At 32.5% G+C, this 15,262-nt stretch overlaps 1 protein-coding gene across 34 annotated transcripts in view; it reads right to left on the bottom strand.

Moving 5' to 3' along the window:
* The window catches only part of HDAC9 (histone deacetylase 9), a 1,028,404-nt gene that overhangs the window by 63,810 nt on the left and 949,332 nt on the right, over positions 1-15,262 (bottom strand). The gene's annotated exons all lie outside the window — the stretch shown is intronic.

The raw sequence follows: 15,262 nt of genomic DNA, 5'->3' as shown, positions 1-15,262 counted from the left end.
AGTCTATTATCCATACTTTTGTAGTGTTTTTACATCTAACTACCTTATACTTTTGGACATGTCACAGCAGAAAGCTATGAGACATAGCTGCTCTTATTCGATTGCTATTGGGTAAGCAGTAGAGAATATGTTCAAAGAAAACCAAAGGTAAGTTAACTGTACATTTTTATTTAACTTCCATTGTCTTCACGTCTATGTGGATATCCATGTGGAAGCTCAGGACATACTCCTGTCTTGCAGCTCTATCACAATCTCCTGGAATTACACTGATTTTTCATGGGGAAGGTCAGCAAACATTGACTTGTAAAAAATGAAGAGGAGCTTTAAATATTTTACGGGGTATTTTGGCAGAACTAAATCTGATGAAGCACCCCTGGGAACACCTTGGTGATAGGGCTTGGTGTGTAGCCACAGAAACTGCACAGCCAGAGCACTTGCAAACAAAACATCTGCCCAATGATTGTGACCCAGTAAGCAAGGAAAGTCCTAGGAAAGGGATGGACACTAACAACAAAATGTTCTTAGAAAGTTAGTAGTCTCAAATATAAACTGATGGTCAAATTATCATATGGCAAGAATGGGAAATGATGTCACTAGATGTTGTGTTAAAGCATAAACTCATCTATGTCTCTTCATTTGTGGGGAAAAAAACCTAAAAAAACCTCAGGGATTCCAAGTTTCCACAGCAGATGCGAGTGAATCTTCCCCCCAGGGTCTCTCTGAATTGATTATTCTATACTTCATCATGGAATCTAAAACAATACCACCTTTCTTCCAGATGCCATAGGATAACAGACTAGCTCAGGGATATTTATACATGGGTAAATTCACCAAATTTAACTTTCCAAAGTGTTTTTCTTAGCTGCCAAAGAAAAACCTTTAAAACATCAAAAGGTTTATTTGCAATAGTTTGGCGAGAGGAAAAAAAACACAAAAACGCACAGTGTCAGTGAAAGGTTCTGCCATCTTAAACTCTGAAGATTTGTTAAGAATCATTTTTTAAAAGTCTAGTATTTCAGATAGTATCTGTAAGAATATATTATCCCAGTAACACTCTCTTAACTCAGAGGAACTCCTGAATCATAAACGGAAGGTTACTTGGAAAACTCTTACTCAAATATTAGACAGGGTTGAGCTACCTTGCTCATAAATAATCTTTCACTTCTCTCTCAGAGCTTAGAGAAAAAATTTAATAGAAATCAGGTTAAAAAAAAGAAATAAGGTAGATTTTTATTAATAAAATGTTCTGAAATATCACTCTATTTTCAAATGTTTAAGAACAAAAGCACAAGGTAATAGCAGCATATTTAGTTCTTAAAAAAGCTTTCCTGTGACTTCAGGGTAAAAATGCTGACAAACCAAAAGGTGCTAGCTACTGAAAAGAAAGCTACAGGCAGGTTATTAATGCAAAAACCTCACTTCTGGAACGCTCTCGCATTGGGTCTGTGGGCTATTTTTAAGACCAGGGTTATGTAGAAAGTAAGCATGATTCAGGGTGTTGAAAGTAAAAATACAAACAACCCTAAACCTCCAATTTAGAATCGTCAGTTAGATACGACAAAGTTGTGTCTACTTATGAAAGCAACCTAGAGAATTAAGGCAATTACATTGATAATTTAAGCCTCCCAAACTATTTCCCTGCATGTTTTAGGTGGATGTCATTTAGAGGATTTAACCTTCAGTAAATTGCCTCAATTTGTTTCATTTTGAGTGTACACATAGACAGAGCTGAATTCAGAAAGTTCTCAATGTAGGTTCTTTATTTTTCTCTAGTAGCTCTGCCGAGAAGGCAATGGGTAATACCCTCAGTTGGCAAGAAGGCAAGCAACATTTAGAGTCTGTTTTCCTAAAATTAAAACCCTGTATAGAGGGACCACAGAATTGAGTTGTCCTTTCTAGAAGAGTTTGTTGATTTAATCATTCACAATTAGAAGCAGTAAAACATTCTGATTGAAGCATCTATTTAATAAATGTTTATGAGTATTGGTTATTTTAGTAAAATCTAATAACTAACTGTAATAAAATATTAAACAAATAGTCATCTTTTATAAATTTGGAGCAAAAAATAAGAATATACATTAAAACTTTGTTATGTATTTAGGTTGGTTGATAAGATGTGGCAAAAACACTGGCAATAAGGCTAATCAATGTTTAGTAAGAGCTAATAAAAGATAAATAAGGAAGTAATTTATGCAAACCAGACAAGTTTTGCATGCAGAAGTTATAGCAGGATAAAACAGATGCAGATGTAGGAAATATCACACACCCATCATGCCATCTTTGCTGAACAATTTCATCAAGTAGTAATAGAGTTATAAGATATACTAAGTGATTTTAACACAACTTCTTGACATATGAAGAGCTCATCCAGGTTTACCATATCTAAAGCTTAATTGCAACCATTACAGCAATTCTTTATATAAATTTTAAGATTCAGTACAGGGATATTTGTTTTTCTACATCTTTTACAGAAAGTTTCAATGCTGTATTGATACAATTTAGACCTTTGTTAAGTTGAACATACTATGTAATTTCTAAGTACTATAGCTATTTTAAAACACCATAAGAACTGTGGTCATTTTCATGTTGTGAATAAATAATTTTCAGATTCTTTAGAATCAGATCATTAGAAATCATCAAAAATCATTTTAGTTGACTACAATGCACTTATGGAAATAGGCAAGGGTATCTTTGGAGAGGCTCGAGTAAGTCTTAAAACTCACTTTGTACTATGAGAGAAAATCAGCTCTATTACTTTCTTGATTCAGTACTGCACAGAAGAAAAATAGCTAAACAGAGATTGTGCAAACTATAACAGGTACATGAGGATAGAAGTGTATATCAACCAAGAAAGGATCTACTAACTACTCTTAGCTTTTATAGTATGTTTCCCAATTATGCCAATATTTCCATACTCTTATAATTTTTATTTATGCCATTCCTTTTGACTTCTGTTTCCTCTATCCTTCTTTGAATTGATGAAGCCATACTAAATCATCCAAGGACTAACACAAGCATTGCCTACTCTGAAATCATCTTGAAAATCCTCTGATCGAGCAAACTGTTTCCATTTCTGTGTCTCCTTCCCACACAAACACCCTTGTTTGCGCTACACATTATACTGTAGTCAGTCATGTGTGCTACTCTTTATTTTGTTGTCAGAAATTTAAAGACAAAGGTAGAGCCTGGTATATGATCGGCATTTTTGAAAAATGCTGAATGAATAGAGGAAGGATTTAATGTAAAGAAAACATTGGGAGGTAGCCTTTATTCAGCACTCCACATCTAACAGACCTAAGTGGAATAGGTTCTTCCTCTTGGTTGCCTGTTATAATCAGTGCATGTTTTTAGACTAAAAAGTAGGAATAACCACAGAGATAATTCATTTTTCAATCAAAATACTTGATTTTTTACATTGACCATCAATTTTGTTAAACTGATTTATTAATTATAACACATAAGCAAATAATTTTGTATAGACTCTCAATATACATAATCCTATCTTATGTGAATAATGAGATTTATTTATTCCCCTCTAATCTTTATTTATATATGTTTTTTTTTCTTACCCTATTGCACTGTCTGGGACCATCAGTGTAATGTTAAAATGAAGCAGTAATAGTCAGCATCTTTGTTATGTTTCTTATTTCAAATAAAAATTCTCTTATTTCACCTTTAAATTTGATGCATACTGTACATGATATCTTTCATCAAGTTAATAAATTTTCCTTTTTATTCCAAGTTTACCAAAAGTAGTTCATAACTGAGTTTTATCAACTCATCTAAAAATATCTATTGAAATGGTTATATTTCTTCATTCTCTTAATGTTGTGAATTATAATTACTTATTTTGGAATATAAATGTTACATTCCTGGCCTAAAACCAATTATATTATGGATTTTAAGATAATGATGAACTAGTATTTTGTTTAGGGTTTTAACTGCTATGCTTATAAACCAGATTTTCCTGTAACATTCCCTTCCTATAATATTATTTTGAATTTGGGTGTCAACAATACACTGGTCTCAAAAAATCAGTTGTGCAGTATTCTCTCCACCTTCTCTTTAACCTTAAAACAGTATAAATTATTAGTAGAATTCACTGCTAAAGCTGGTGTTTTCTGCTGGTGTATTTGGTATTGAAGATTCAGTTTTGTTAACTATAGCACAATTCAAATTTTGTCTGTTTGATTCAATTTTTGCAAGGTTGTATTTTTACAAAGATTTTTCCATGTCAAATAAAATTTCAATTTTCTTTTACCTGAATTTTAAAAAATATTCTCTTATAATTCCTTTAATACATTAAAATCAGTAGTTAAGTCCATTTTCTCATTGACTGTTGGTAATGCATGACTTTTCTTTCAGTCTTTCTAGAATTTTATCAAGTTTGTTAATTATTTCAAATAAATAAACTGACTTTTTAAAATCATATATCATATGATTGTTTTTATTTTATTGTCTCTCCTCTATATTTCATTTGCTTATGTCACGTTTAATCTATTGATTTGATTTTCGAATTTCTTGAGTTGTGTGTTTAATTTTAAGCTTTCTTCTATTCTAATACATACATTTAAAGCTTTACATTTTTCTTTAAATTCAGCTTATACACATTACAAGTTTTGATATCTCATATTTTTTATAATCATTCAGCTCAAAATACTTTCTAATTGTCATTGTGATTTCTTTGACACATGACATTGTATTTTGAAATCTCCAAATATATAAGGTTTTCCAATTATCTTTTTATTTCAAGTTATACAATCATTTTTTAGTTTAATTTTATACTTTATATTTTTATTTTATATCATTGGTATTTTATTTTTAATATAATTTAATTTTATTGTAGAAAGAACACTTAATGTGAAATAGAACTACTTAACATATTTTTAAGAGTACAAAACTTTATTATTGACTATAGGTATAATGTGGTAGAGCAGTTATCTAAAGCTTATTCATCTTGCTGGGCTGAAACTTTATGCCCATTGATTAGTAACTTCCCACTTTCCTCTTCCCTTATCCCCTGAGAACCACCACTCTACTCAGATTTTATGAATTTGATTATCTTAGATACCTTACATAAGTGGTAAGAACCTTGCATTTTCTGTCTTAAAGCCCATTTTATCTGATATTGAAATACCTATATAAGTTTTCCTTCAGTTCATTTCTATAGTTTAATTTTTTCATTTTTTATGTTCACATTTTATTGTTATATCACAAAAAGTGTCCCTTTAAACAGCTACTATGTGATCTTTGTTTTTATTGATGAAATCCATTTATATATGTCTTGTGAAATTGCACAAGGTAATTCCAATTTTTATGTGAAAACATAGAGGAGACAAAGGTAGCTAAGACTGTTTTGAAGAAGAGCAAACTAGGAGATCTGTTCTACAAGATATCAAGATTTCTTATAATGCTATATGAGTGAAGCCAATCTGATAATGTCACAAGGGTAGATAAATACACCTGTGAAAGAGACTAGAGTCTCCATGTATATTTTAAGACACCACTGCAGAGCAGTAAGGAATGAATGGTCTTTTCAATAAATGGTACTAGATCAACTAAATATCCACATTGAAAAAACTGACTTAGACATTATGCCTAAAACATATTCAATTCCTGAAGTATTGTGCATCTAATGTTAAAGTCAAAAATAAAGCTTTAAGGAGTTCCCATCATGGTTCAGCAGAAATGAATCTGACTAGAAATCATGAGGTTGTGGGTTGGATCCCTGGCCTTGCTCAGTGGGTTAGGGATCTGGCGTTGCCATGAGCTGTGGTGTACGTTGCAGATGCGGCTCAGATCTGGTATTGCTGCGGCTGTGGTATAGGGCAGCGGCTACAGCTCCAATTAGACCCCTAGCCTGGGAACCTCCAAATGCTGCAGGTGCAGCCCTCAAAAAGACAAAAAGACAAAAATAAATAAATAAAAATAAAGCTTTAAGAAAAGAATAGAGAGAGTATTTTCATTACTTTGGGTATATAGGAAGTGTACTTAAACAGAATATAAAAAGAACTAATCCTAAAGGAAATGATATATAAGTTGTACTATAATTTTATTTTTATTTATCAAATAAATTAAGAGAGTGAAAAGACAGACAAGATATTCAACATATGAAACCCACAAGAGAAGCTATAAAGAACTGCTCAAATCAGTAAGAAAAAGAATACAATGGGAAAGTAAAAAAAAAAAAAACTTGAATAGGTACCTCAGAAATGTTATATACAAATAATACATAGATGAAGAGCTGCTTTAGTTCATTAGTATTCTGGGAAAGTAAAGCTATGACCCCCTCCCCCAAAATGTCTAAAATTTTAAAAGACTGCCAGTACTAAATATTGGAAAGATAGAGAACAATAGAAACAGTCATATGCTGCTAATAGAATATGAATTATGACAATCCCTATGGAAAACAGATTGATATTATATACAAAGATTAAAAGCATGCAGGCCCCATTACCCAGAAATACAACTTTTAGGAATATAATCAACAGAAATGTATGCACAATTGCACCCCAAAAAGTATATAAAATGCCTATCACAGCATTGTTCATAATGGCCCCCAAACTAGAAAAGTTCCCCATAGTTACTAAAAGTAAAATAGATAAATAACCATGACATTGTCCTGGAAATTCTTTTTATGAAATCTAATACTATATAATAATGAAAATGAGTAAACTATAGCTAGCTGCAAAAAAGGATGAATCTCACAAACATAATGTTGAGCAAAAGAAGTTAGATACAAATAAATATATACATTGTATTATTTCATGTATATGAAGCTCAAAAACAGGTAAATTAAAATCTTATGTTAGAAACCAGAAAATTGGTTACTTTCAGAAAACAGAAAGGAAGTATTTATTGGGAAAGTATATGTGATCTATGAAGGTGCTGACATTAATAGTTTTTGTCCTCATGAATACTAGTCGGGTTTGTTACCACTGAGCCATGATGGGAACTCCAGGGATTATTTCTAAATAAGGATATACCTACAATTGTTATATGGTAGGTTGGGTCATAAATGTTAGTTTGCTCAATGTAAGATATTTAAAACACGGGGGTTGCCTTGAGATGCAGTGAGTTAGGGATCCAGCATTGTCACTGTTGTGGCTTGGGTCACTGCTGTGGGGTGGGTTTGATCCTTGGCCTGGGAACTTTCACATGGCATGGGCGAGGCCAAAAAGAAAAAAAACAAACAAATAAATAAATAAATAAGGAGTTCCCATCATGGCTTAGTGATTAACGAATCCGACTAGGAACCATGAGGTTGCAGGTTCAATCCCTGGCCTTGCTCAGTGGGTTAAGGATCTTTGTGATATTTAACTGAGTGGTACATTTATATCTTAATGTGGTTTTCTTATGAATGTTATATAATTAAAATCAATTTAAAAAGAGAATATATTTTTTGACATAAGGGATAGGGGAAACTACGTCTGGTTCTTGAGTCCATGTTTTTTCCACTATATTACCGTGCATCTAAGAAAAAAAGTGAAATTATAGGTTTTGCAGCAAGAACAAGTTACATTCTTAGATACAGGCCACAAATTCATTTAAAAGGGAACTTAAAATCCCCTGTAACATGCAAAGAAACTCAGAAAAGAGGCAGAAAGGGTTCAGTTGTCAGGATCAAAGATATCATGGAACTTTGGAAGAATATGATGATCAAAACGAAGAGGATAAGGGAAAAAGACTGTCATGTAGAACTGACCCTCCATGCTGATGAACTATTTTCAATTCCCTAGTGAGGAGAGACTGGTGGTTAAAACTCAACTTTCATTTAAATAATTATCTTAAGAGATGCCTGCAATTAGTTGTATATGTTTAATTTGATTGCTTAAGAAAATCTGGATATAATTTTATCCATATTGTGATTCATGAGTCATTCTCAAAATAACCCCTTTTACTAATTTGGAGTCATTAAAATCCTTGACCAAGTAGATTGGAAAAAGAAGTAAATCAGGGTAGATTCTATTGATAATCAAGTTAATATACTGACAGACTATTGAGATTCTTTTGGACTGAGTCTGCATGCATCCTACCTTCATGTAGGCAATGGTGATATCACACAACAATAAAGAAACATCTCTGGCCAAGAGGAGTGATAGAAACCTAAAAAGTCTTATGAGACTATCAGGAGGACCAAGAGGCAATGGGTACAGCCATGGCCATTCAGCTCATAGATACTGAAGGAATTCCTTTAATAAAATAAGAGGGATACGTGGGCCAGACTCTGAGCTAATTACAGTAGTTATTGTTCTATTAGTCCAGTTTTATCCAAAAACCATCCCAACTTAGAGGCATATAGGTTACACAGTATATCAGCCAACAAATGGAAGGAGGAAGACTATAATGAAGTGACTCCATTTGTTATCATATCCAATTAGATTATCATAGTTTCTGTGATACTTAGCTATGTAAAGTTTGGGCTTAATAGTCCATTGGAAATAATAATAGTCTATGGGAAAGAGGCTAATGAGTTCAATTAGTTGGATAATTCAGACTATCAATATTTTTGTTTGAATGTTAAGGTAAGATTGTAAATATACAATATAATGAGAAAACATTTCAAACACACAGTTGAGTTAGGAAATTTTTATGTACATTAAAAGGTACATGCTAAATTGAAGTTTTAATAACATGCTCCCTTGTCTCTGTTTTGCAAATAAGTTTAAATCTGAGAGTTATATTTTCTAAGTCTTCATGTTTCATTGTCTTTGATCCTTGTTTGTCTTACCCTCATTTGTTTTTTTACTTTTTCTTCTTTAATCTGTTGATTTGCATGTTTTTAAACTGTTTGTTTCTTAACTATTTTGTTTAGTAAAGAGATTTTTTTTTTCCTATACTGTTTTTGAAATGTTGATTTTTCTGCTAAGAAGACCTGTTTTATATCATGCAAAAGTGGTACAGTGGTAAATGTTTAACAGCTGACTGTCCAAGACATAGCTGTAATTTGTAGCATTTGCTGATTTCCATGGTGTAAATACTCCCACTATGGCCTATTTCAAGCCACCAAAGTAATGTCACTGAACTCAGATTTGAGTAGAGATACACACAATCACAATCCATTAAGAGCCAGCTCCAACATTTCACTGACAAATTATTTTGTTTGTTGATAATCTTGGGAAAATTGTTCCCACTGATTATTTCCTTAATAAATTTTGTTTTCTTGTATGAGATTGCCTTATTCAAAAATTATACACTGTTTTGTGGCTATTTTACCCCAAAGAATGGTACTCATTTGTTCAAGTCTTCCACAGGAATTCTAATTCCTTACGATATTCCGTTCCACTGATCCAGCCTCATTATTTACTTTTATTTGACTCAAAGTAGCCTCTCCTCTGCCAAAATCTAAACAAACCCAAGAAACAGCCATCCACAATTCTAAGTCTTAATGTCTTTATCTAGGTATTTCCACTGTAAGAGATAAGTTCTTTCCTTTGCTTTTAGCCTGTCAAATTATCATTTTTATGCAAGACCCACACTAAAAGTTATTTTTTTTCTATTAAAATATTCCTCCATCCTTATAGTTAAAAATAAAGGGTCCTATATTACATTCCCAAAGTACTTTGTTTATATTTCTTTTATTTATTTGTATTAGAACTTTTGGGTACAAAAAAAAAGATGTCCAATAAATGACAAATGAATGAATAGACAGATAAATGATGTCATAACATGTTTGCTACACCATTTAAAAGAAATGCTTTCTTTCTTTTATAGGTAACCAGAACGCTATGAAGTGTCCAGCTTCCCAGCCCACATTCCTTTTAACACCTTCTGAAAAGCCTGAAAACAAACAGTATTGAGAATCTGCATTATGGGAGTTCTGAATTATCCAGATAACTTCTACTTTATTTGGCATTTTCTAAAACAGATAAACAGAAAAATCAACAATTACTTTGGCTCTGTTTCTCATAAGCTTTTACGAAATATAAATTATAGGCCATATCTACAATAGAAAGTATCTTCAAATAATATTTTCCAGAACATTTTAACTCTTTAGATTATTCATATATTCTCTTTCAGAGTGTGGATAGGCTTCAAAATCTTAAGAAAAGATCATGAAAAACATTATTCTAGATTGCCACACATTTTCCCTGTATTAACTTTTCCTTCTCTCTCTGCAGGAATTGTAACAATTTGAGAGCTTTCCCAGATTCACACCAATTCCCTAATGGAGTCAGCCATACATAATCTAAAGGATGAAAAAGATGGCAAAACTACTTCCCCATTCAAAATCTAATACAGATAAACCCCTGATGAGCAACTTGAACAACAACATCTCAGGAGTTCACCTCAGTGGTGGTTGTCAACACTTAAGTCAATTCAAGAGACTTTTTCAGCACCTTTAGAGCAAAAAGTCATCTTGGAAAGATTATAAACATGCACAATCACTAAGTGTAGCCACTGTTACTGAAATCCAAGTCCAACAAAAGCAGCTGAGCCTAGTCAACAGGAGATAGCAGTTATCACCAAAAAAAAAAAAAAAAAAAAAAAAAAAAAAGAAAAGAAAGAAAGGAGAGAGAGGGAGAAGGCAAGAAGGGAAAGAGAGAAAGGAAGAGACAGAAGAAGGAGGTAGTGAGGAGGGAAGAAAGAAAGGAAAGAGGGAAGAGCAGAAGAAGGAAGGCAAACTTTGATAAGGTTGAGGGAAATTAAGAAAAGACATGCTATAGATTCAAATGTTAAGTGCAGACACTTCAGTACTAGAGGCTGTAGCATTATCTCCACAGCTTCTATGTCTATGGTAATTTTTTTCCCCTTTTACAACCTTAAAACTGTCATTTATTCTGTTTTGACAGGTGGTCTTTTAAGGGCCATGTTCTCATCTCCCTACCCAAGGCTCTCCTTTTTTTTTTTTTAAAAAACCTATCTTAAGTCTTTCAGTGTTTTCACTTTAGATTCCATAGGAATGCCAACTGCTTAAGCTTTTCTCTCCTCTTAAGAAAATTTCTTTCAGAGGAAACAACCCAGGGTGCTGCTAATTGGCTTTGCATAACAGTAGTCAAATTTGGCCTTAAAGCAACTGTGACACTGTTTGCCAGCCAGAACAAACACAGGTTCCAAAATCAGTTTCTCTGAGAACCTCACAGATGTTTCAATTACTAATACTAAAAGCAATGTGACTATTCACTTATGTGTATCTGATGCTATTCCACACAATCTGATTCTTCTCATTTAGTCACTTCAATTTCTTGCACTCCCCAAGCTGATGTTTCTAGGTGCTTCATTAAAGAAGTTCAAAAATATTCATCATACGGTGATTGGACTGATAAATATAAGTTCTGAACTTTGCCAAGAAAAAGAAAAAAACTGGACTTCTGCTATGTCTTCAAAAATCAGTTGCCTCAAGGAATTTCCTGTACCATGCTCAAATTAGTTTTAATCCAATAGTATATTATTTTGACTGACTTTGTGCATAATTCTTAAAAGAACAGTTAAAAGATGTTTTGCTAACTAGATCACTTTCATGATAAAAAATATTTAAAAAGAAGAAATGCCTATTTGGGGTGTAACACTCAGATAACTTATTTTTTTTTTTTTAAAAATCAAGGGTTTGGTACCCGTCTATGTATCTATACTGAGATGCAGAGCCAAGCATTCCTGCTGATTTTACAATTCCTCTGGGTTATGTAATACATATTATTCTGCTGATAATAAGCCATATGAAGCAGCATTTCACTGTATTGACATGGTCTGGCCAAGAACAACAGGGAAAAGAAATAGTATTCAAAAAACTGGCAAAATGTTTATGAATTCTAATCCTCTGCACATGAATAAATACATCTGACAAAGTGCAGAGTCCCTCAAAAAAGCCCTTCTTGACCTTTCTAATTTGAGTTCAATTGCATGTTCAGTGTTGAGAAGGCAGAGTAGGTTCTGCCAATGTTGTAAGCTCAAGCTTTTCCACATTTTGTTATTTGTAAAAGTGAAATCCCAGATAATAAGTTATAATTGCCCTATTAATCACTTGAAAAGGGAGTTTGGAGGGAAAGTGGGATTTAAAATTGCAATAATTGGTATCCTGAAATACATCCTTTTAAATTTTCTTACCTAGAGCCTAAAATATAAAACTACTATGAAAATTACATGTATGCACTGTTTTTCAATGGCGAGGTACATGCGATCTGCCTGATATATTCGTTTTTATAAAGGAATGAAACTTAAAACTTATGTAGTCATGCTGTTAGTCATGATGACCTTTGAACTAGAAAAATATGTAGAAAACCAGGCTGTGTATTATAAATTATATTGTCAATGAAAGTGAGAAGAATTCTTTGTTTCTTAAGTTGTTTCAAGTACTTCACTTTCATTTCCTTTTTTCAAATGAATTATAATGTATAAAACATATGTATTTTTCTTCTATTTATCATTTAAAAAAACCCTTCTTTCTCATATTTTTGTTTCTCTATGTACTGACAGATCTTCACACACCAACATTTACCTTTCAAAGTTCAAAAAAACAAATCCATCTGTTACCCTTAGAATATCTCATGAAAATCTACATTCTTGTTTATGTCCCCAAGATAAACATTTTAAAAATACAGAAAGATATAGATTATTTAAAATCTCTCTTGGGTAGTTCATGATGAACAAATTTTTGATCGTGCTTATATAATTGAAGATAGCTAATGAAGAATGGGGAGTGTTTAGGGTATTATAGTAAATCAAATTTACTATAAGACAACCAGATAATTAAAGTTGATTAACTAGTCAATAGAGCCAAAAATAATCATTTTATTTTTCACTCTCTGGAATTTTTAGCATATACACCCATATGGACATATTTAAGGCTGGCCAATGACACTTTTATCCCTTCCTCTATTTCATGCATGGTCTTTCTAAAAATGGAGAGGAAAGGCATAGCTCTCAAATGCTAAATTAGGTGGCAACCATTCCTCTATGAAAACAATGTCTTTGATCTCTAGTATAGCTCATACAAAAAAATGATTTTGATATCACAGTCAAATGAGTATACAAGGGAAGGAAGGTACAAAACAAACCTACTTTGCTTTTTTCAGTAAATTCAGATAATTTCAGAAAAAAACATATAACTCCACACAACTAACTTGAATCTGTGCTGAAACATAATCTTTTAAGTAAAGAGACCACAGGAAAAATAATTCCATTCTCATTGGAAATCTTCCTTTGGAAGAAGAGAGTGGGCCAAGTTCAGAGATTACAAGAGCACAGAGAGAGAATCTCACTTGAATGAATGTATTCAAATAGAGCCACTGAAATCCATAATTTCCTTCCACATAGTTGGAAAAGTAATTGGCTTTTGCAACTGGGTAACATTTCTTGCTGGGCAAGTCAATCATCCATGGAGCCACAATCCACAACATACTCTGATTTTCTACACATCTGGTGTAAGCCTTTATAATGCAAATATTAAACCAGTCTGCTTCCTTAAAATGTTTCTATATTTAAAGTCAAATAAGTAATTTGAGAATATAGGTGGATATGTAAAATATGTTATCTGGTAGGCAAGTAGAACAGCCCAACATTAACTGATAAAGAAGTAAAACTGTTACTATTTGCAGATGACGTGATATATATAGAAAACCCTAAAGACACTATCAAAAAAACTGTTAAAACTAATAAATTAATTCAGCAAAATTGCAGGATACAAAATCAACACAGAAAAATCAGTTGTCCTTCTATACACTAACAATTAACTATCTGAAAAATAAAGAAAGAAAACAAAATCCCATTTACAAAAGTATCAAAAACAAAATTATTAGGAATAAATTTAATCCAAGGAATAGAAAAATATGTACACAATTACCTATAAGACACTGATAAAAGAAACTGAAGGCACAAATAAATGGCATGTTCATGTATCAGAAAGGTTAATATAATTAAAATATCCATAATACCCAAAGTGAGCATTAGATTCAGTGCAATATCTATCAAAAGACATTTTTCACAGTAAAAGAAAAAAAAAATCCTAAAACTCATATGAAACTACGAAAGAACCCCAAATAGCCAATGGAATCTTGAAGAAAGAAGAACAATATTGGAGTCATCACACTTCCTGATTTCAAACAACATTACAAGCAATCAACTTAGTATGCTATTGGCATTAAAAACAGATACTCAGATTAACAAAACAGAAGAGAAGTCCTAGAAATAAACATGCATGTACAGTCAATTAGTCTTCAGCAAAGAGACCCAGAGCATACAATGGGGAAAGAACAGTCTCTTCAATAATGGCGTTGGTAAAACTGGATAGCCATATGCAAAAGACTGAAACTGGATCCCCATTTTACACTACATACAAATAATCAATTCAAAATTGAATAAGACTTAAATGCAAGACTTGAAATCATAAAGTTCTTAGAAGAAAACACAGGGGGCAAGCTCCTTGACATCAGTCTTGGCAATGATTTTTTTTTTTTTTTTGGATTAGAGAAGAAAAGACAACAAAAAGCAAAAAATAAACAAGTGGAACTATATCAAACTAAAAGTCTTCTTCACAGAAAAGGTAATCATCAGGAAAATGAAAAGGCAACCCATTGAATGGAAAAATAAATTCACAAACCACATCTCCAGTAAGAGGTTAATTTCTAAAATACACAAGGAATTCTTAAAACTCAACAGTAAAAACCAACCAATCGATCAAACAAAAAAACAACAAGATATAGCAGTTCACAATGGGCAGAGGACCTGAATATGTTTTTCCAAAGAAGATATACAATGGCCAAGGTATGTGTGTGAAAGGTGTCCAATATCAGTAATCATCAGGAACATGCAAATCAAACCATAATAAGACATCACCTCACACACTGTTAGGATGTACATTATCAAAAAGGGAAGAGATAAATGCTGGTGAGGATGTTGGGAAAAGGAAACACTTGTGCATTCTTGGTAGGAAGATAAACAAGCATAGTCCTTATGGAAAACAGTAGGAGGTCCCTCAGTAAATTAAACAATTCTGGGTATACATACAAAGGAAATAAAAGCACTATTTCCTTATCTCAAAGAGATATCTGAACACCCATGTTTATTGCAGCACTATTCACAATAGTTAAAGTATGGAAACAATACAAGTGTCCTTCCATAAATGAATGGATAAAGAAAACATAAACACACACACACCGCCTGGAATATTATGCAGTGTTTAAAAAGGGAGGTCATTCTGTCTTTTGTGACAATATAAAAGAACCTGGAAGGTATTAGGCCAAGTGAAATAAGTTGAATAGAGAGAAAAAAAAATGATACAACGTGATATCATTTATTTAGAACCAAAAAACAAACGAAAAATAGT

This window comes from Sus scrofa, chromosome 9, assembly GCF_000003025.6.
Source record: "Sus scrofa isolate TJ Tabasco breed Duroc chromosome 9, Sscrofa11.1, whole genome shotgun sequence".
In the NCBI taxonomy this organism is placed as follows: Eukaryota; Metazoa; Chordata; class Mammalia; order Artiodactyla; family Suidae; genus Sus; species Sus scrofa.
Note: the sequence above shows the minus strand (reverse complement) of the source record. Positions and strands in the feature narration are given on the sequence as shown.